At 35.0% G+C, this 25,075-nt stretch overlaps 1 pseudogene; it reads left to right on the top strand.

Annotated features, from left to right (window-relative positions):
• Positions 1-605: 605 nt before the first annotated feature.
• LOC138706827 (5S ribosomal RNA) lies at positions 606-724 on the top strand (annotated as a pseudogene).
• Positions 725-25,075: the final 24,351 nt, after the last annotated feature.

Raw genomic sequence — 25,075 nt, 5'->3', positions numbered from 1 at the left:
TCGTGGTGTCAATACTGTCAGTATGACTTCTGGACTATATATATATATATATATATATATATATATATATATATATATATATATATATATAAAATGTAAAAATCAATTTCTGATCCTACAGAATTTATCTGTTATGGTAACAACATGGAGTTAGGCCACAAAGGGAAAAACACTGGAGGAGGGATTCGATCCGGTGCTGTGGAGCGAACTTCGGCGTAGGCTATATAATATATGGTGGTACTGTTATTTTGGAACTGTTATTTGGAATCTAGTATTTTCATGGAACTGTAACAGTTGGAACTGTTACGAGAAAATAATAACTTTTCCCATCTCTACTTTGCTCTTGCCAGGCGTGACCAGATTTTGACACCATTAGCTCACGCACGAGGCTTCTCTGACAATACTTTACATATTATAATTCGTGTTATACAGGCCTAGTAAAGTTAGGCAACGCGTAGCATACGCAAGAGATATAAATTATACAAATGTTACAAATTTTTGTTATATGTACAATATACTTTTTAATAGGGTTACGTAGCTTATATATTTCTCTACCAAATGATATCAACTTCAATGATCTAACCATATAATCAAAAGTGGGGAACGGTAACGGTCATACCATGTTGACAATACCAGTTCTCGTCCGATCATCGAAGTCAAGCAACATTCGGCGTTGTCAGTACTTGTATGGGTGACCGCTTGGGAGCACCACGTGTCGTTGGCGTACTTTTTAACCCTAATCACGTAAGTGAAGTGGATAGGCATTGCGCACACACATACTTCCGCAATAGCCGAACATAACAAAATGGCGGCAATTCTGTTGTGTTTGCGATTCATCTATGGAATCGCCCACTTAGGCTGGGAATACACGGACGCGCTGCGGCAGTAACGCATCACATGTAATGCGCCGAGTAAATTGTGCACTCTCCAACAAGCGGTGCGCACGATACGAACCATCTGAGCAGCGCACAAGCCTCGAAACCTTTCTAGTTCCATTCTATCTCACACTATGCACGACCATGGCAAATGAGGAAGCTTTGCTAACTGCTATTTGCGCTTTGGTAGTAGTAGCATACGGTACATTTTCAACAGAAAGAAACGTAGACCTACGGAGTTGTACAAGAAGCGGTTAGGGAGTAATTTTTTAAGTGCTATAAACTTTCAAGACATCAGCGGCCAGTATAAAAACTGTGGACTACTCGGATGATATCCACCAATTCTGGAGAATTATTGATGAAAATCGGACCAAACTTTAAAAAATCAGCCACCAACATGCGAGAACCAATCTCAAGTCAAGATAGGACAGTATTTATTGTACTAAACTCAATTCATCCTTGAAGAATGTTATTGTGTAATTAACAAAGTATGTAAAGTACTATTTTTGGTTGATTGTATATGTCAATAATCCAGGTTGGCGAGGATTTTACGATTCTTGGTGACAGGGGATTCGTTTACAAGCCTTCAGCACCTTTTGCAAATTTCAAAATAGGCTATCGGAGAAATAATCCCAGAAGTTTGCCCAGCAATTGTCAGCGCATTAAAAGAAAATATCAAGATGAATTAAATCATAGTACCAATATAATGTGCTTCTTTAATGGGGATATTTTAATTACAATACAAATAATGAAATTTTGAGAGAATTGCAATTAAAACATTCGAAATATCACACCAAGAAAAATCAATAATATTTCGAAGTCGCATTGTAGTAAAGAAACACGTACAATTAAACTACAAACATTTTCTTTTTTCGAGTAATCAAAATTTGATTCCCAAATTATGTTTTTAATTTAAGTGTACAGTCAAAACAAGTATTTTAAATCAGTCAAAGAAAATTATTTTAAAATAAAACATAGAAATGCAAAATATATACAACAAATACTACACAAATTGTTATTCAATTAATTAAAAATAATAAGAAGAAAAAAAGCAGAAGATATTAAACGTGCTGGTTTTGACTATCGTAGTAGCTTATGTGATGAACATTCTGGGGACGGAGTTTTGGTTGGATGATGTTGAAGAGAGCCAAGAGAGTTTGATTCAAATTCGGAAGTGACAGAGTATATTGTAGTAAGAATGTAATTGGAGATTTTGTCATTCAAAAGTCGACTTAAGAAAACTCTTGAGGCGGAGGACGTTGTGGTGGTTCGAGAGCTGAACCATAGGACGTTGAGAGAGTAATTGGTTGAGTAGGTTGTCTAGGATAACCCATTTGGGAAGAAGACATCAAATGAAGGTGCAGATGAATAAAACCTTGTTGTCCATAGTAAATTGGCATTTCAAAGAATTTACTTTTTGCTTTCATCTGAATGTCATAAATTTCATCTGAATTCCTTTCCTAGTAGTCGCACGATATGCTATCATTTTCGATGAAAGGAAAGCACAAAATGATTTGTCTTCACATTGTTCAATAGTGATCTTTAACCTCCCAGAAGCCATCGGCGTGTTTCAGGCGGTAGCGCGTTTGTCTGCTGATCCGGAATTACGATCAAGCATGGGTTCGATTCCCGCTTGGGCTGATTACCTGATTGTTCCTCCGAGGTTTTCCTCAACCGTAAGACGAATGTCAGGTAATCTATGGCGAATCCTCGGCCTCATCTCGTCAATTGCCAACTCGCTATCACAAATTCCATCAACGCTAAATAACCTAGTAGTTCATAGAGCGTCGTAAATATAACCAATTAAAAAAATTAACGTCCCAGCAGTGGCATAATTCCAACGGCGGTTGCCAATAATTCTGTACCTATCATCCTGCTTTTTCGCTCGTCTTAATATATAAAAGTGAGTAGGAAAGGAGACGGCAGGAAAGTTGTAACGATTTTTAACACGCTGACTCCCACGACTAAGATAAGCCATTTGAAATTTGACAGTCACTGACCGGCAAAGATAAAATATAAGATATGTAGAACATTGAGTTAACGTTAAGTGGGCGTATAGGGACCGAGGAGTGTGTTTTTGTTTTGCTGAACTTCAAGACAATGGTGGAGGCGTGCTGCGGACAAGAAAGTTTGGGCGATAGCTGTAAGAGAGGCTAGGGTCCTTCATGGACTGTAGCACCAGAAGAATGGAGAATGAAAATCAAAGCAATGCTAACTCATTTAACGTTTGTGTTGCTGTAGCTTGTATATATTTTAGTTTGGTTTTATTTTATTTATAGTTTGATTTTTCTATTGTTTTATTTGTATTTCTGGTGATGTAGAAGAGAAGGTCTGACGGCCTTAACTACGCCAGAATAAATAAATAAATAAATAAACACACACACACACACACACATATATATATATATATATATATATATATATACAGTATATATACATACAAATTTAAAAACAATATTTGAACGTATGGCACGTGATAAAATATTTTCTTTCATTGCCTGACCTACAGTTGTTTTAAATTGAGTTAATCCTTTCCGGCATTTGGCTAAGAAGTTCATTAATTCATGTAAATGATACTATGTAAAAATTTCAACTTTATGGACGAGGAAATCTTAGTAAAAACAATTTGTTTTGGTTGTCTATAGTTGAGTTTCTGAGATTTCCGAAAAGTTTAACAACCAGTTTAATTTAAAAAAAGGGACAACCCGGGCAACGCCGGGTGCTTTCAGCTAGTATATAAATAGTTACGTTATGTAGTATTCAATGTGTGGTCTTCTTTTAAATTGAAAGCATTTTAGGCCTACAAGCTATAGCAGTTAATATAGGCCTATATATCAACCCTGGAATCAACTTTTGTATCCGTCTGCACCTCTCTATCGATCCCATGGTATGACAAATGTCTCAATTACAGTGGGGAATGTGTTGCAAAATAGCTCAACAATTGTATCTGTTCTAATAAATTTTTCCTATGAAATTGTGTTTTATTTCTGTAAACGGCCTCGGGGAAACTTATTTTACGGCCCTCGTAATTGCACTCGAATGGTCAAAATCTGTACAAGCATTTGTTTTGACATTATTAACATGGTGGAAGAAAAAAAAATTATCTGCCCCTATGAGAAGTTTGCTTGTGAGAAAAACTGCATACTGAAGGATGCATTGGAAGGAATGGTGAACGGAAGAAGAGTTCGGAGCAAAGGAAGATATCAGACGACATTAAGATATAGGGATCATATTCGGAGACTAAGAGAAAGGCAGAAAATAGGAAAGATTGTAGAATGCTGAGTTTGCAGTGAAATACTTGTCCTTGGGCAGGAAACTACGAATGAATGAATGAATATATCGCGATTATCTAATCTCGATGACATCTTCCGATTCCTAGGAGTCATAGTATTCTATCCATAGATTAATATATAATTATATATCGTCGTTGTTCCTGCAATAACTCCTATGTGACATATTTATCGATGTTCAGATTCTTGCTCTATTAAATAACTTAAATATTGATACAGCAAATAATAAAATCTCCCATATGTAATTATATTTCTTTTGTTTCGAAGATGTAATAATTCACAGTCTCCTATGTACGGCTGCCATAGGATGAATAAATGTGTTTTGTCTTCCTACTGAAAAATTTTATATTTTGCACATAGGAGTTATTGCAGGAATAACGACGATATTCATCTATGATTCTGTCCATCCAATCTGCAGCCGTTTTCCTTCACGGCATCATAAATGCCTTAACTCCAGGAAACTTTAGGTCTTCGCCTTTATGTTCTTCCTTTACGTTTCCACTCCAATATACATTTTGGAAGTCGTTCTTCCTTCATCCGCTGAACTTGGCCGTACCATATAGTTACATGTAAGTTATGTGTTTCAAGCAAGCTGTAGTTAATATGTAAGTTAATTGCGTATTCTTCAAGGAAAATACTACAAGATTAAAGAGGAAATTCAGTCACCGAAGAGTTCAAGGATATGACCTTTCCCCTATACTTTTCAAAATGTATTTGGCAGTAGATTCATGTAGGTGGAATATAAAGTCTAAAAACATGAGCCTGAAAGTGAACGATGATGAGCAGTCTTCGGTCCTGGGCACAGAAACGCATGAAGTTCAGAACGCACGGGCCATAGTGTTGTGTTGGTAGAGTGGAGTGGGAGATGGAGCGCGCCGTTATTTTGTGTCTCAACATGTAAACCGTCCGTCACAGTACGGTACAAAATATATTTCACCATGTACAGATGCAGTATATACAGTGCATTCCTAGTGTAGACAATAAATGTGTACCATTAAAGTATTAACGTGAGTTGTAACCTTTAATCAGATGTCCCTACGCCGAAGCCTGTTACACGTACTGTAGCTAAGCAGCAATACACACAACGGTAATGCACATTACGGACCCACCTGTGCTGTTGCAGTCACCCCTCCACACGGGTCATGACGTCATTTATACTCCGTGTACTCTAAACCTCATACTGGTTACTCTGTGTCCCTAGGCCGAACCCTGATGATGAGATATGATTTAGACTAAAAAAACTTAATTGATAATATATTTGAATAATACGAAATTGGTGAACTGAAAATTAATTTCGCAAAATCTTAATAGGCCTACTGTATTTTCTAGTCGGAAATAAAAAAAAGTCAAGGATTTGTAATTAGGACAGAAGAGAATTAAAGATATGGGCAAATGTGAGCATTTTAGAGTAATATTTGTAAAGAATGCAATACTAAAAGCGAAATAGTAGAGAGATTAATGAGGGGAGAGCGGGTATTAGAGGAATGAATGGGATACGTTGGGACAAAAGAATCACAATAACGAACACAGTCGAGCATTTTACGATATAGGTCTGAGATGTCAGATATTAATTATAGAATTAGGAGTAAACCACTTGCTATGGAGATGAATTGTCTAAGGAGAGTCTCTATAACATTAAGATTAGATAAAATAAGAAACGAGGCAATCATAAATATAAGTAATTTGAAAAAACATAATTATCTATTATTTAATTAACGGAAATGAAGATTGTTAACTGGTTCACATACACCAAAAGAGTGAATGAGGATAGCTGGCATAGAAAAATTCTAGAATGGATATCACTTGAAGCATGAAAGAGAGAAAGACCAAGATCATGTTGGAGAGATGAGGTGGAAGGTACAATGAAGGCTAGATTTCTAGAGGACATGTGTTTACATAGAAGTGAAAAATGGGAACAAAGAAACGGTGCTAACAACAACAATAATAATAATAATAATAATAATAATAATAATAATAACAATAATAATAATCATCATCATCATCATCATCACTGTATCTCCATTACGAGTTGGATTCTTTGGCAAACAACCGTGCACATTTCGCATTTAAATGGGTTCCCTGATCATGGCATAAATTACAGCTTGTTACACCGATAGGCAATGGGCTTCCGTACGTCCCGATAGAAGGGATATAAATAAACCTCCACGTCCCTGGATACACTACAAACTGGACTCACATTAAGTATGTATGTAACCGCAAACGCTATCACGGTTCAAGTAGAATAACCATGGTAATAAATTGTACAATAATTGCTTTCTTCCTTAGGGACGGACGGAAGTGGGAAATTCTGCATTATAATGCAATAAAACTAGCTTTGCATTAAGAGGTATCTGGCAACGAGACGGTAACTTCAACCGCCTGCAAAATGGCACTGAGAATGTCTACCTAAATTGCATTTTTCTATAGAATTAATTCATTTGTAGTATAAAAGTGGATTCTTCAATACAAATCTTCTGCAGAATAGAACCCACAGCACTTTTGAATAATTTAATGTTATGTTAATATTCATATAAAGTTCTAAACGACAAACTTTGACAATCTAAAACAAGGGTCCTTAACGTTTTCTGGTCAAGGCCCAAGGTCAACTGCGGCCAACTTGCGCTCGGGAAATACTCGAATCGCACTTTTAATTAAACTGGAACATTTTAGGCGCACTCTAGAGTATAAGCTTGAAAAACAGAAACATACGCGACAGGTGGGACCCTAAAGCGCACACATAAACTTAAAATACTCACTATAATATGTATTTATTTTACACAAGTTTTATACACCTAACCACATATTGATTTACATTATTATCCTCCTCTACAGTAAACACATACGTCTCAAGCCTTACATTTGCAAGATATTACTAATTGCACGAATGATTGCCAGCGGCCAGTAGGCAAACTAAAGCATGAACACTGCATAGGAGATGGATCGTATCGCATAACGCAGCGCCAATGCCTCTCTCGAAATCGGCAATCATTCGTGCAACGAGTAATATTGAAGTCTATGCCTAGCCGTCCACTGGCACCGTGAACGGCCGAATATTTATTAGGCCGTATACGGCCGAATACAGGACGACCGTCAGAAGAGCCGATCGATCGTCTACTGGAGCCGACGCTTCGGCCGTCAATTATCAGTTGTATGTCCTCGTGCTACATGCTTATACATACATACATACATACATACATGCATACATACATACATACATACATACATACATACATACATACATACATACATACATACATACATACGTACGTACATACAGCCAACGGCGTGGATCAGTCGGTTAAGGCGCTTGCCTGCCGGTCTGAAGTTGCGCTCGGGCGCGGTTCGATCCCCGCTTGGGCTGATTACCTGGTTGGGCTTTTCCGAGATTTTCCCCAACCGTAAGGTGAATGCCGGGTAATCTATGGCGAATCCTCGGCTTATCTCGCCAAATACCATCTCGCTATCACCAATCTCATCGACGCTAAATAACCTCGTAGTTGATACAGCGTCATTAAATAATCAACTAAAAAATTACATGCATGGATGCATGCATGCATACATACATACATACATACACACATACATACATACATACATACATACATACATACATACATACATACATACATACATACATACATACATACATACAAATGACTTTTAAGGAATGAGGAAAATATAGGGTATATCCGATGCTTAGAGAAAGATGTCGCCTGGGTAATTTTCATCATCTACGCCTACACAATAAACTTCTAGAGCATAGTACTATGTTTTTCGATTACTATCGGATGAATGTTGATACATTTCAATAGCTATATTTTAAATGTAATTCGTCCATCAATCTCAAAATGGTCAAATTTCAGAGAAGTTGTACCACCTGAGAAACGTTTGTCAGTGATCTTAAGGTAAGTAGTGCAAGAATAATAATTTGTTAAGCCTTAAAAATTTTATTTCACCTATTTAATAAAAAAAAAAAAAAAAAAGAAAGAAACACACAAGAACTAATTAATTTTTTGGCGTTCATGGCGAAATTTATGGAAACAGTCATCACATGTTGCCCTGTTCGTCCGAATGAGACCGGAAAATCCCATCTGAATTGGATCGAATCGGCATTCGGCTGTCTTCGGCCGCAAACGGCCGAATAGGAGGAGTGTAATGGACGCGCGCCAATGCATTCTCTTGTTGTGGGATCATTCGGTCGTGTACGACCGTAAACGGCCGAGTTGTTATTCGGCCGAATTCGGTTCCAGTGGACTGCCAGCCTGTTTCTTTTACCTATCCTATAAGTCAGCCATGAAATATAACTAACAGAAGTCGCATTTCTGGACGTTTTTGATTAAAAGTTGAATACTTCTTTGTTAATGGAATTCACTTTTTACTTAATATCTTCTTGTGTTTGGAGCAACACATCGAGTAGGTACATTATATATATATATATATATATATATATATATAAATGTATATATGTAGACATATTATGCATGTGATGATTAAAATTTCGCATTGTACTATTTATGACAAGACTCAATCCCGTTAGTAGTTCTGGGCTGGAGACCTAAGGGCTCAAAAGTCCTTTACGCTGGAGGGAAAGAACACGAGGGAGAAATAGCCTATAAGCATTGTAAACATATTCTGTAAAAGACATGTCATCACTTCATTCAGAAGTGTATATATACACTGTATATTCCTTATTTAGTTTCTTTTTCATAAATATTGTCGTACATGTTAGTTGATTAATATACAAAATTATGTAAATTCTTATCTATATTAATGTTATATTATACGTGATATTTCGTTGTAGCTCTTATTTTATTTCAGTTTCTAAATTATTTATCTATACATCTTGCAACAAATAACACATTTTGAACTGCGACCGATCACGTGCACTGTTCATTCGGACCACAAATTTATTAAACATTTTTATATTCCCTATTTTTTTGCTTATTTGTATGTTATTATTTTGTTTTATTTATTTTGTATTTGTCTTATCTCGTATTTCTGTAATTCATTGTAATTATTCTGTATTTCAATGAACTTCTAAACCTTATTCGAAGTTAAAGGCACGACCAATTTCAACCGAATATTATTGAAACTAATTTATATTGACAAGAAAAAAAAAGAATACTCCTAAACATATTCCCTGCAAAGTGTAATACACAACAGCCTGCTTTAATTATTCAATATTCAAATAAATAATTATTGCTTACAGGACAGGATGTGGATACTTTCAAATACGTTTCGTTCAGAGTAGAACACATGACCTATTTTAAATGAAAATTAAATATTTAATTAATCCTTGTGTACAACAAAGGGAAATAAAGGTCTCAACATGTTCTGCTCCGTGGGCCTAATTATCAAGAATTAATCTCATACAACAAATTAACTTCGGTATTTAGTATCGCAAAACAAGCTAGGTAATTTTAATGCTTCTTGAAAAGATCATGTTTTGCATAAGCTATAATGAATTACACTCAATAAGTTGGTGTTGGCAATTCAGTTTACTTTAATGAACTTTTTAATTTCGTTCACCAACAATCAGTAGTAACAAATAACTCCGCTTTCATTCTAATTTTCCACACGATTCACTTCATTGTATGACGAAACGAGACGTGCCGAGAACTTTATGAAGCAGTTTTGTTTATATAAAATATTGCAATGCGTTGATATGCATGCGTTTTCGGTTATTTTCTTGTTTGTTTTTATTGCTATGAGGTTTTAATCCGTTTCTAATAGCAGTAATGTTTGTGGATGGCACTTGCGGTGTCCCGCTGTCCCCAATACACTCTCGACCCCCATGACACTTTGTTTTCACACACTTTCAATTTCTGGGGATTAGTGTTGACAAAACCGTATCGCCAGAGCAGCACTCTGTTTGCCCCATTTCCAACGTCCTTCATCGCGTTTCATCACGCTAAATAACCCGAACAATCGATACATCCGTTAAATAACCAATCAGTCATGAGGCAATCACAGTGATCCGCGCCCGGTGACCCATAACACGGCTGCAGGTCCAATGCGACAAATTAACCTATTACATAATACTGTGATTAGTATGCTTTACTGTGAAACTGAAGTTCCTAATGAAGGAGTAATGATAAGCCACACCATTCTATCGTGACGAAGTACTAACTATACATTTTAGAGGTCTAGGGTTCAATTCTCGGGTCTATACATCATTCGTCTATTCTCCAGAGTCCTGAGATTTTTTTGTTTTATTTTTGAAGTTCAGTATAATAATTCTAGATTTCAAAAAAAGTCAATGACATGAGCAAAAATGCTGAAAAATTCTGCAGATTACAGTTAGGGCACAAATGCAGGTATATAATACCATAATTAAATCTTGCATCATAATCATGTATGAAATATGGTATAGTATACTATACTCTCAGGACTCAGGAGGCTATACAGACAAATACTACGACAATGCTATTCAAGTTGAAATTATTTTAGTAAATTTTCCTGTTGAAATTTTATTTATAAATTTTCTCTGAGGACACAATTTTCCTATCGCGTGGATTTCATATTTTAAGTTATTATAGCGATTAATATATCCCATATTGGTTAATATAGAACCTGTAACTGAGGAGTAGACATGGAAAACGGCATAAGTGCCTCCGAGGTCAAATTTTGTTTTTGTCACGGAATGTGATATATGTAGTAGCGCCAATGCCATAGTAATGGATATGTGTGTCAAACATCCTTCCATATAGTCAAACGAATGCATTCTAGATGGCATAGTGTATGTTCTGTGGAAGGTTACTCGCTGTGTTGATCTGCAGTGAATGTAGCGCTTTTGTAGCTTTTATCATGGATAATAACAGACCACTAACTATAAAAGTATCTAAGGCAAAGAAGTGTGTAGAAAATAGGAAACTATGGCAGCAAGGGTAGACATACACAACTGCTAAGGGAGAGGGTTTGTAAAGCCCTGGTTTCTGATGAGATGCAGGACATTGCAAGGTCGGCCAGAATTAAAAAACCATTCAATGAAGAGTTCTTGTATGTGGCTTCAGAAGCTGATAGGGTTCTAAATATGTTTACATTGCGCATTACTCAAGTGTCATGGATTCGAGTTGCTTGTGAGCATCCAACATTGGTCCTTACCAGGAATAACTTGGGTGATTCTGAACAGTGGAATACATGTCAGATTCTAAGAAGAGGACGAACACTGCAGTCTATTACAAATCTGCAGAAGTTTGCTATGCTGACTCCTAAGAACTCTTTAAAGGCAGAGAAGAAGAAAGATCTTCTGGCAATGCTAGATTTCATGGACACTAAGTACCATGGTTTTTTATAAGGACCTGTGCCAGTAAGAAAAACAAACAATTTCTCAGGCTTACAAATCAAATTGTTAGTGCTGTACCTTTTAATTTTCACAAATCACTCGACTGTACCGTTTTCAAGGAAATTATATATGGCACTTCTATCGTTGTCAGACTTTGATAAAGTGGGAGCCAGTTACACTACATAATATTGTCAGTAATGGGTTGTTTCACAGCACAATATGTTTGCAGGGAACCTAATTGGATGTTGAGCCACTGACAGAGCCAGGCCTCGTTTCGAGGACGAGTAACCTGATAAGCCCGAGTGGCCAGGAACCCCATGTCCTTCCTGATCATTTGACGCTGACAGGTGGGTCATTCTGCTTCAGTTTCTGATCAAACCAGGTCCGCGTACGAGTAGTCTGATAAAACCCAGGGGCCTGGATACTGAAACCCCAAGATCTTTCTATATCAGCATCGAGAACCCGTACTACCCCAAGACTTCACCTCAATCTATTCTCACTATTGCAGATGATATTGGACTATTGCAACCTGTGTATATTTTTGTGTGGCTTTACTTTGTTTTTAGTGTGATTTTTCTTTTTATTTCTATTACTGTATTTGTATTTCTGGTGATGTGAAAGAGAAGGCCTGATGACCTTAACTACACCAGAATGAATAAATAAATAAATAAATAAATAAATAAATAAATAAATAAATAAATGAGCGTAAAAAGAAGCTGAATTCCGAGGAAAATATTGGTGCTGCACTTGACCCATTAAGTGAACTTTTATAGCTTGAAAAACTACTACTACTACTACTACTACTACTAATAATAATAATAATATTATTATTATTATTATTATTATTATTATTATTAATATTATAATTATTATTTATTATTATTAATATTATAATAATAATAATAATTATTATTATTATTATTATTATTATCGTTATCATTATTATTTATTGAATTTCCAAGTTTATAGGACCCTATTTTACCCGAAGGCATCTTAGGGCTGTAATTAAATCATACATATTATAGCCCTGTACAAATAGTTACATAAAATATATACATAATTATGACATAAAATACACATATTACATTAAATGTGTATGACAATAAAATCATAGGTATTTATATTATACAAATACAAAGATATAAGATAAAATAGATATAATATATAGAAATAGATACACAATATATGAAATGCAGACAAATAAATTACATACAGTACTTTCCCAGGACATATCACACACAGACTTGTTACTTAAAAAAATAAAATAAAATAAAAGAATAAGTGAGCATTTCGTAGAAATATACATATTACTTTTAAGGACGTATATGACATAATAATAATAATAATAATAATAATAATAATAATAATAATAATAATAATAATATCCCTCTACACATCAGTTGGCTGTATATTGTTCATTTACGTAAAAAATTAACTTCTGAAAATTTAGTTTCCTTCCATTTCAGTTAACTTTCATGTTTTCCATTCATCTTCCTACATGTGTACTATTTCTACCCTATTATTATTATTATTGTTATTATTATTATTATTATTATTACTGTTATTATTATTATCATCATCATTATCATTGTCATCACCATTATTATTATTATTATTATTATTAATAATAGTAATAATAATAATAATAATAATAATAATATCCCTCTACACACCAGTTGGCTGTATATTGTTCATTTACGTAAAAAATTAACTTCTGAAAATTTAGTTTCCTTCTATTTCAGTTAACTTTCATATTTTCAATTTCATCTTCCTACATGTGTACTATTTCTACCCTGTTTTTGGATTATGGTGTCAATCCTTTCGACCTAATCTACGCAGGAATATCACGATTATGGTTTATCATCGTGCAAGTTGCAGAAGCTTTGAAAGGGTTTTTTTTATAATTTATATTACCTCATTTATTTGCCCAGAAAGAGTTTTTGGATTCATGAAACTTTTGCGCTTTTTACTTAGATTTTTATTGCATGAACATATATGCACACATAAAATTACAATCTTGATACCCTGAACCTGACAGAAATCCCCCAACATTACGACCCCAGAAAGCGGAGTCTCACACTAAAACGTTCTTTGTGTTTATGACACATTTCGGTAGCAAAAGTACAGGGATGACACAAAACAATTTAACGATTCAAACAATGTGTCTCTATGCAATAAAGAAGAGATAAAAACTGAAATACCTATAAAGAAGAAATAACAAAGAGTGAATTTTAATTGGTACATACATGCTACACAGCAATTTTTATGAGATGAGATCTAAGTTTAATGCTTGAAAGACGGCATAAAGAAAGAGCAGAGAAGGAAGTTGTGAACTGAAAGAGCAAAAAGAAAGACAGTGATGAAGGAAGCAAATAAGAACAGGATGACGACGATTATGACAATGATGAAGGTAATGATGGGAAGAAACAGGAAAGGAGAGAGAGGTAGATGATGTAACAATAAAGGGACAGAAGATAAGGGGTGGAGGAGTAGCAGGAGAGGATTGAAGAATCGGAGAAGAATGAAGGAGGAAAAAGTGAGACAGAAAGAGAAGATAACTATTAGAAAGAACACAAAAAGAGGAGGTATATAAAAAGAGATACGTAAGAAAATGAGGCAGAGAGAAGATTAGCAAAAGGAAGAGGAAGGTGAGGAGAACATGGGGTAAAGAAAGAGACACAAAAAAGAGAAAGTAATGAAATCGATGAAGGCGATAAAAGAAATAATAGTGGGAAAAGAAAACACATAATATCAACTATAATGAGGAGGCGGAGAGCAGAAACAGGGAAGAGAAGAGCATAATGATGTTGAAAATAATGGTGTTTATGATTATGATGGTAATTAGTAATGGTGATGATGAGAAATACGGTATTTGAGTTGAAAAAGTGTAGAAGGAGAAAAATAGAAGATTGGCTAATCATGATAATGATCAGGAAAAGAAACAAAAATGAAGAGAAGAAGAATAAAATGAAAGAAAGTAAGCAAAAAGAAGTAGAATGGAAAGGTCAAGATAGAAAAAATGAGAATAAAGATCAGGGAAAGAAAATGAAAGGGAAAAAATTGGAGAAAAATGGGCAGGATTACGAAAGCTGTATGTACAATGTGACTTTTTTTAAACTTTACGTTGTCTCTATGTAACTTATTTAAAACGAAGTCTGTAGCTACATTTCAGGAGACTGGTGCAGTAAAGATTCCTCAATTTCATATAGGCTATTCTGAGAGGACAAAATTAGGAACTAACAATAGCTATAAATGTAAACAAATCTCAATTATTTACAATAATAAGCAAATCAAACAGACAAAATTAGGAAGAGAAGATTGACAAACAAACACCACACTTGTATGTGTCAAAGATTGAAGATAATGTGTCTTTACATTATCTCAAGTTAGACTCTCTGTAATGTTCGAGTACATTCTCTGTAGCCTACTCTTTGTATGCAGTGAGGCATATTCGTCTAAGCTTAAAAATAAAATGTTTAGCGCTGTTATCAAATAGTACAGACCCTGAAACAAAATTCGGGCCACATGAATTTTTAAATTTCCAAATTATAACATACTGCGCATGCTCAGTAAGCATTTTGTTTCTGGGCCTTTACACAACATAATGTTTTCTCTGTAGTTAAAATATTAACAATATACGTTTTCGAAGCTTCAAACAATGCAAGTACTAAATTAAATTCCAAGCTAATACAAATGGCGTTTCAACCAATTTCACATGTTTCGTATCTATCAATGAAAAACACAGGTTTTGTACCAAAATTTAAGCCTATCAAAGCTCATTTAAGCAGTCCAAATCAAGCACATAAAGTGTTTTATATGCGATAATGGCATTTAATTACAAATTTGACATGACTGTTGTATAGTACGTAGCAAGTTAACGACAAGTTTATAATGGAGCTAATTTTATGACAAAAACTCATGCAGGCTGAATATTTGCAGAATGTCTAAAGATAATATGAATAAGAATAGGGAAGCCATTTAGGTCATAAATACGCAGATAATTAATAAAATACGAAAATAAAAACAAAATTGCAATCTAAAATCATTCTCTGAACTTACATAAGATTTCAAATAATTTAATAACTAGTCTTTTCTGACTATATGATTTCTAACAGCCATATTCCGTAACACATTACTAAATCCGGTACCATTTATTAGGCTTCACAATTACGAACATTTTTTAAAGCACGAACGTGATACTTCCAAGACAGCGTAAGTATGTAAAATGCGTCAATCCATACATTGAAATTGTCTTCCATTATCGTTATGAAAACAGGCCTGATTGAATATCGTGATACTGTTATGCAGTAACCAAGAACTACACATCGTATGTCGAAAAAAAGTAATAGTGATCAAGAATAAAAAATACATTCAAATTTAAATTACTGCTAGAGATACATTAGAATACGTTTCGGCCATTTTTCGATTTGCGTGTGTGACAAGTGACAAAATTTTCTTACAGTAACTTAGTAATAACTGAACTTCTCTTAATGCATTATTTAAATACTATATTACGGTACAAAGTTGGGAAGTGCTTTTTACAAAATCGAGGAAAATTTTGAGAGTACGATAGACTGGTAACTAAGACTGCTGGTAAAATTCATGTTCTGGGAATAGTAAGTTAATTAAGTAGTAAAATAACGCTGCAATCGGAAAGAATTTGGAACAAATCTGAATAAGGAACAAAAAAAAGTTTCCTTCCCAGGCAGGATTCGAACCACGAAGTCTTACTTACCAGTCTATCGTGCTCTGGGGTAAACAAGGCTCTGAAATCAGCTACAAGAGTCGGTCCGGTTTTTTTGCCGCTACTGTACAATATTTTTTGCACGATGATATTTTTTTCTAAAATTGGAAATACAATATATTTTGCATTGAAAATTTATAACAATATTAATTATTATTCCAAAGCTTTCGCAAAACTATACTGTAATGATAACTAAATAACAATAAGTAAGTCCCAAATGCATGCGTATAAATTTAAATAGACCTATATGTTTACTAACAACTAGATGGCACGTCTCTTTCTTCTTTGTTTCGTCCTGTACTTCTTTCTTTGTTTCTTTTTTTTTTTATTTCTTTATTTCTTTCTTTAACAGAAAAAGCCAGTCCGTTATTAAGTCTCAGATACAGAAAAACTGTTGTATTGTTTCGCCCAGCCTCAGAGTTTCTGCTTCCAACTTTGTCCGCCAGAAATCTCTACCGTCTCGAGGACGACCTGAAGAAGCATCGACAGTCTCAATCCAGATATTGGCCCGTAGAGAGACATTTTCCGAAAAAGCGGGGAGCAATGTGACGAAGAATGGCTGGCCAGTAATTTCGTCCACAATTCTTTTAATCAGGGATAGGGTTCTTCTACGTATCGATTTACAAGTGTACGATTTGGAACTACCTAATTTACTTTCTTTTCGTTATAAATTCATCGTCCTCGGTCAGGCTTTATCATGCGTACTTCAAATTTAAAACAATCATGCTAATCACTAGACTGTCTATGACTATTCAGTTGGCACTATTTCAATACGATTTATTGTACTTAAATTGTTAATATCCACTTTTCACCATATTAATTATCGCTATTCTGAAATGCGATACGTTTATCATCAGTTGCTTTACCATATGCTGACGTCATGACCAATGAATTCAAATATCGGACATATAGTATGGTTCATAATCTTCACAAACTCAAAAACATAACGAGTCACTGGGCTCTGCTTTCAAGAGATGATATTTTGGTAAAGAGTATCATCATGATAAGCTACCTAGAATTTCATAAATATGTTTGAATCCTAAGAACTGCACTACTAGAAGTTCCAGCGTTTTAGGATGGATAAAATGTTACCACACAGACATTATTACAATTCAGTATATTATCTAATTTCTTATTTAACGATACTACAACAATTTTGCTGCTATCAACAATTTATGGAATTCGTGATAGCCAAATAGCGGGATGAATTCAAGAATTTGCCATGGGAGTATCTAATTATAACCCCTAACATCTGGGGAAAACGTCGAAACAAATTCTGCGCTGTATCAGGGATACATCGGCAAGTAGAATACGACATCCAGTTTCGAGAATGAAAGCACAACAATTGTGTTGGTCTGAATGTTTTATTTGTGTTCCGGTTCACAAATGGAGAGTATGGATCTGTGTTAATTATAATGAAGGATATGTAGTATATTTTTTTCATATGACGAGATATTCCGAAATTGGTTCCAGCTCACAACAAAATATTCACTATAATTCACTCAAAATTTACCATAGGCTCACGTGTCTATTTTGTTCGGCAGGGGGACATTATGACCCAGCACTGCGATCTCTTATGATCTATTGCGGTAACCCTCAAACTCATACCAGCTGACTACTAAAGTTTGCTGCGTACCCAGATTTCGAGCAAGCCACCCCACTCGTCCCTAGGTCAGCCCCCTCCGTGCGTCGCCAGCCGGAGTTCGGAGAATGCTATGGAATGACGAATAAATGGAGAATTGTTGACGGTATGAAGCAAGTAGCAAAAAATTATAATTTGGAAATCTCTATAAATAAAACCAGAATCATGGCCTTCCAAGGAAAGACTCATGTAAGATCCAAAATTGCAATCAATAATAATTGTATAGAACAAGTCAACACATTCAACTATCTCGGCTGCAATCTTTCTTATATAAACTCCAGGGACGTAGATATTAAACTTGGCAAATTTCAGCAACTGTTAAGGACAATCAAATCAACTCTATTAAAGAAAGTTCGACCAGAAACAATTTTGAAATTCTATAAAGTTATGGCAGTCCCGACATTATTATATAGATCTGAAACATGGTCATTAACGAAAGGACAACTTCGAAGAATAGAAGCTGCTGAAATGCGACTGCTAAGACCTCTTGCAGGATATACTCTTTACGACCATAAAAGGAACTCTGACATCAGAACAGAATAGAATATCACCGCCATTACGGATACTATAGAATCTTACCGCAACAACTGGTATGAACAAGTATTAAGAATGCCCAACAATAGGTTACCCATGAGACTATTGGACTATACACCTCATGGAAAACGAGACATCGGAAGACCAAGGAAGAGATGGAAAGATCAACTTTCTTCTGGAAGCGGAACAGGCCAGGAGGCCTAATCCAAGACTGTTATTGATGATGATGATGATGATGATGATGATGATGATGATGATGATGATGAAGCAAGTTCAACCGTCACTCTTACGTATAGTGGCATTTTAGCTATGAGTATACCCACCTCCTTGACTTGAGAGGAAAGGTTTTTCCAGCTGTCCGTCCCTTAATATGACATTCACATTAATTCATTCGCAGTGGCGGCGGCCTTGTGAGTTCTTGTAATTTTCAATGGCTTATCCAAAGACTTCCAGATATTTATTTCACGAATCATGGGCACTGCAATATTTTTGTGTCAAAGAAAATGACCAAGTTAAATGTCTTCTTTGTTCTAAACATTTGCAGTTTACGTCTCAGTACAATATTAAACGACATACATTTGCGAGCAAACTTTTCTAAAATGAATTAAATTAAAAGCCACCCCTGCAATTATGAAACACTCTGTATGTCCTACCCAGAGTATTTTAGAAATATGGAACTTAACAAAATTTTTGGACTGCACAATATAAAGCTGTCAAAAGTTAACTTCCCGAGTATGTAACTGGATAGTAGAACATTTTTAGGAGCCCTATACTTCTCTTGTAACGAAATAAGGGATTATGATTTTATTTCTTTCGCTATATATTTGACTGAAGATATGTTCCTCCAGCGCTTACAAAACTTTAAAGGAAAATAATCTGCACTGAATAATCTTCAAATAGCGCAGTAAAACTTCTTAAACAATCGTAAAATTCGCAGCCAATTCCTGTTTTGGTAGATATGGAAGTTTTAATGAAACGTACTCTGTCTACAATATAGCCAACTTTATTGCACCTTCAACACCTACGTGTGTTGTGTGTGTTCTCAGGATGCGAAATACGTGTACCTATAAATGTTGGGATGTTACAAAATTTTCATTTTATTGTACTGACTTCTTAATAAACAGAAGCGAATGTGTACCCTGATTTTAATTTTCCAGTAGTCCTACTATTATTAAGATGAAGCAATGCGAAATGTTTTCTTTCACTTTATTTTTCTTCCGTCATTCTAATACTGATCCACTGACGCTTTATGGAAATCTTGCAGATAATTTTTGTAATTAAAGAAGTATTTGTATTGACTACATTATGAAATGAGAGAAGAATTTACTGTAATTCGAGAAAATAACTCTGATACATAATATGCAGGTTATACAATATTTAATAATATTATTGAAGTACTAGTAGCGATAAATGTATAGAATAACTTCAACTGCACAAATCCTCAGGCAAGAGAAATTTTGACAGACTAAGAAAAGGTAGAGTGAACATTATCCTAGAGAATTAAATGAAACCGTAAACACCTAGAGTAAACTGGCAGGAACATAATGATAGATTGATTTAATTAAACTAAAATTTATAAAGTAATCCAAACGTAAAAAAAAAAACGAAATGGCAAAATAATTTAAACAAGTGCAAGAAAATATTGAAAATCATCATCATCGAGAACTAAACATGAATATGCGACAAAATAACTGATAAAAAAAATCTGTATTGGCCACATTATAAAATGAAAGAACAATTTACTATAATTCGAAAAAATAACTCTGAGACATTATGTATACAATATTTAATAATATTATTGAAGTACTGAAGTAAATAACTGAAACTGCATAATACTGATAGAGTGACAAACTAGGATGTATAAACTCATATATGAGAAACATTTTAACGTAACTAATTAAAAAATGGTACGATCAGCTTTAACAAGGAGTATATTGTAATTAGGTCACACAGTGATAAGGAAGAAGAAAAAGACTATCGCTATTTCTTATGTAGAATTACAAACGGGCACGTGAGGAAAAGAAAGTAATTACAATAAACAAAACCGATGTGTTCCGAATCACGACATAAATACTGAGAATAAAACGTCACTAACGTGTTGCAACGATGGATAACGTTCGAGGTAGGAAGGAAATTTAAGTAGACGTATTCACTTCCTCTAAAATGAGATAAAAATACATATTGGAACACTGTGAATGATGTCCTCTGGCTCCTACTGCTCGCGCATACACACTCACACACATTCACGCACGCACACACACGTGTGTAAGTGTCTTTATTAAAGCCTAGAATCATTAAAATTACACATTTATGTACAGTCAAGAGTTTAACACGCCAGCATGAAAATAACATGAGATGGTTAAAATTTCTGAATTAGAAATTCATAAAGGTCAGTACAGTATACCTTCCGCAACTAAAGAAACGATTTCTCACAGCTCCTAAAGTCTAGTTTTTAACTCTCACCCGCCTACCGGGCCCTTCAGCCAGTATGAACTGAATTAGTTACAAGACTTTGTGGAAGCACGCAGGAAGTAAAAATGGTTACGTTGCCACATTCCTTCGTTCAGTTATCGAAGTGTTTCTTTTGTATAGTTTCACTTTAGTTGTGGTTTATCTTTAATAAATTAATATAATTTAATTCCAGCTCTAATTTGTTGCCCTACATATTGTCACCATAACAATGTTGCAATCTGGACAAAATCTTAAGAGAAGAGAAGTGAGTACCACTAAAAGCAGACGAAAGTACAAAAAATCGGAAAGGGTGCTCCAATCCGCGGACAAATGCGAGAAATGGTGTGTTGGGTACGAGAATATTAGAGAGGGAAAGATAAAATAGAATTCCGCTTGAAGATGTGAACAAATGCCGAGTAGGACAGAGACAGCTTTAAAAATAAATCGGTACACTGTTATAAAAACTGGAAAAGAGCTGAAAAAGAAGGAAGAGGAATATGAAACTGAGCCTGGGACATCACAATCGAGATCTCTTAGAAACTCCAGGCAAGTCATGTCATTTTTTGGGGCTTACTTAACGACGCTGTATCAACTACTAAGTTCTTTAGCGTCGATGGGACTGGTGATAGCAATGGTATTTGGCGAAATGAGGCCGAGGATTCGCCATAGATTACCTAATATATGCCTTACGGTTGGGGAAAATATCGGAAAAAACACAACCAGGTAATCAGCCCAAGTGGGACTAATCTACGCCCGAAAGCAATTCTGGATCATCAGACAAGCGCCTCAGCCCACTGAGTCACGCCGGTGGCTAAGTCATTTTTTTTTTTACTAATTTCGGCACCCAGCCTGAGGTTTATTGTGCCTAGACTCACAACTGTACTGAATACACGCACACACTGCAGGACTTCCCCGTTTACTGGGTCAGGGTACCCGGGGGCCACTGAGAGACATCACACACATTGGGACAATGGACAGATAACCAGAATCCGTGAAGAGGTCCGAATTAAATCCCCCTGACTTCACGACCGGGAATCGAACCCAAGCCACTTTGATCAGGAGTCCAGCACGCTACCTCAAGACCAAGGAGGCGGACTTGGCCAAGTCATTATCATCTATCCCATTTTGTCTCTCATATTAAATAAATTTCACTGAGGTTTGAGTATATATTTCCTAACTTTGCTTCCGCCCTTATTATAAATGAACACAAAATCTCTGCACGCCCGACTATCCGCCCCGTCGCCAGCTGTCTGCAATCGATGTAAGGGGAGGGGAAATGCAGCTTGTTCGTGCCCTGTATCTTCCAAGTGCTTTATTAAAAACGTTAGAAATCATTTCTTTCTCGGCGATGGGAGTACTTAATACTGTGACAGAGTAAAAAGCCACTCGTCTCCAGTAAGTTCGATCCAAATATAGTCAGATTACAGAATTCGATTCCAGGTATATTCTGTGAGATCCGTTATAGACAGCGTCGTGAGGTTTCCTCTGTCCTTATAGTTTGTGGTGCGTTATTTTGTAATGTTAGCTCATTCTTTCCGAATAGCAGCTTTTCTTTAATGATACGTTCGACACCCAGTCGCTTACCTTATTGCGCCCGTCCTCATATTTTCCGTAATTTTCATTCGCAAATGTTCTAGAAACGACTTATGAAACCCCTTAGACACATTTTTACCAAAGCATGGAACACGATAAAACGAGCAACGCTGATCGTCAGTTTTGCCTAGAGCTCTCTCATCAGGATCAAGGCTCCTTCACGTACCACAAAACTTACAATGTGGTACCATCCACTTTACTTCAGTTCCTAAAGATGCAATTCTAAGGAGTTTTCAATGTGTGAAATGGGTTACAAGAACGGGCATAGAAAGACAGAGAAAGTTAGAAAACCAGTATAATAAAAAGATCCAACGTTGTCACTCATATTTCCAACTGCAAACTTTGTATCAATTTGAAAGCAGTTATCACTAAACCACAGAGCAAGACGTATAATCGTTTAATTAAAATGGAAGTTTTATTAATGAAGTCTCAATTACCATTTCGTTCAGACTAAAGAGACTTGCATCAGAAAAGAATAATAAGTATTAGCTAGTTTTGTCGTAAATTAGTTGTATATTTTTAATTTCAATAAAGATTTTTGTCAACATTTTAAATAAATTTAGACAATGCAAAAGAGATCTAGTTCAAATTTAAGACTACTGAAAGATAGGGAGGGACATTTGACAATTCGGCTAGAAGCATAACAGTCCCCAAAAAAATTACCGAACTTGGCGATTTCGACAAAATTGTTATTAGATGTACTATCCATAACTTGTATGTACCGACCTTAATTAAAGTGATTGTTAGTAAAATTGAAAATAAGACATTAATTTGCAAGATATTTCTGTAAGTCCGAGAAGATTCAACAAAAGTCTTGAATTGAAATGAAAAAATATAATTTAATAGGCCTAGAGGTGTTCTTGTTGAAAACAACATACACTTCCAGCAAAAGAATTATCTGACCTGTTTTCTGAAATATTGGAATGCAAAACGATAAACGAAAATATGGCGTTGCAGAAGATGAAGACATCGAGGATGGATGAATTGGAGAATGTGTTGTATCTGCATTTAAATTTAACATGCTGGAAATATACGCCTTTTATATTTACATTGGAAGTGATAATCATATCCAGACGTGCCTGTACTGTGTGATCGGCTCGGAACATAATGCTCCGGCATTGCGTGATGTCATCCAGTAACATATTAGTAGGCAACTCGCATCCAAACCTTCAATAGAACAATTAATAATCACTTCTGTTATTGCTAATTCTGTTACTACTACGGTATCTACCATTATTATGAGTAGTACTACTAAATACAGTCTCCCTGCTAATATCACTATAGCATCTGCCATTACTCTTGCCGGTACTAGTAAGAATAAGGCCAACTGTTTTAAACAATGTACTCCACGTTAACAATTCTGCATAATATATAACCACAGTATAAAGATTCAAATTTACAATAAATTCTTATAATTTTCCTTGCGGATAAAGCTGTAACTTGACAATGTTTTATTTTTATTGCATATGAAGAATGAAGAATTGTAATGTAAAATGGTTGGATGATGAACCTCAGGAAGTACTACGGCTATTATTTCAAAAGCGATTTATTACTCTCTAATGACCATACTGTTAATTCATTGCTTCTGAATTGAGTTTTTAGGAATTTAATGCAGTTATATTTTCATTGGGGTCCGTCTTCCTTCATGAAATTATATAATTAGATATATCACTAAATGAGTAAGACAAGGTTGTGTTTTGTCCCAAATATATACTTTTAACGCTACATTAAATATAAAATTTCACAACTTCACAATTAACTAATGCTTGTCGTGACATACGAGTACATACCTCTGGATAGTGATTTCATTATACTGTAGATTGTACTATGTAGCACAGGTATATTAGTTAATATAAACTAAAACCAGACAGCTGCTTTGTTTTTCAAAACTATGAGGGAATAACAATTTTGAAATTGCATAACAGGGCAACAAGGCTCGCACAAGTTACCTTGTGAGTAAAGGTGAAGGACAAGCGCATAAATTAGTGGCATTGCCTATAATATTAAGAGCAACAATAGTGGCAGTGGTGCAAGAAAATCATTAACAGTAACAATAAAATAGCAGTAGTATCAGTATCATTATCAGTAGCAGTAATAGTTGTTTATAGTAGTAGTAGTAGTAGTAGTAGTAGTAGTAGTAGTAGTAGCAGTAGTAAGAGCAGCAGTAGTAGTGGTAGTTACCTTGTGAGTAAATTATTTTTCCCTGATGACATTTTATGTTAAAAATAAAAATAAATCCGATACTAATCAGAACATCCACATTTTTAATCCAATACACAAATCAAATCTTCATCTACCCTAGATTAGATTCAGCCTTTTTAAAAAGAAGTTTACTATTAAAGTCCTAATCTTAAAGCTTTGAAGGACCAAAAGAAGAAGTTTAGAAGAAAATTAACAAAATTCCTTATATACGTACCTTCTACTCAAGTAATGAATTATTGTTTATTCTTGTAAATTGAATTAATCTGCTTAGTATGTATAATTGTTTACGATTCACGGAATATAATAAATGAAATGAGATTTTAGAAGTAATATAAGTAGCAGAAATATAAGAGAGTAGTAGTAGTAGTAGTAGTAGTAGTAGTAGTAGTAGTAGTAGTAGTAGTAGTAGTAGTAGTAGTAGTAGTATTAAAACAGGTCTAGTAGCAGAATGCAGAATAA

Source organism: Periplaneta americana, chromosome 9 (assembly GCF_040183065.1).
Source record: "Periplaneta americana isolate PAMFEO1 chromosome 9, P.americana_PAMFEO1_priV1, whole genome shotgun sequence".
Taxonomy (NCBI): Eukaryota; Metazoa; Arthropoda; class Insecta; order Blattodea; family Blattidae; genus Periplaneta; species Periplaneta americana.
This window is presented reverse-complemented; position numbering and strand designations above follow the sequence as displayed.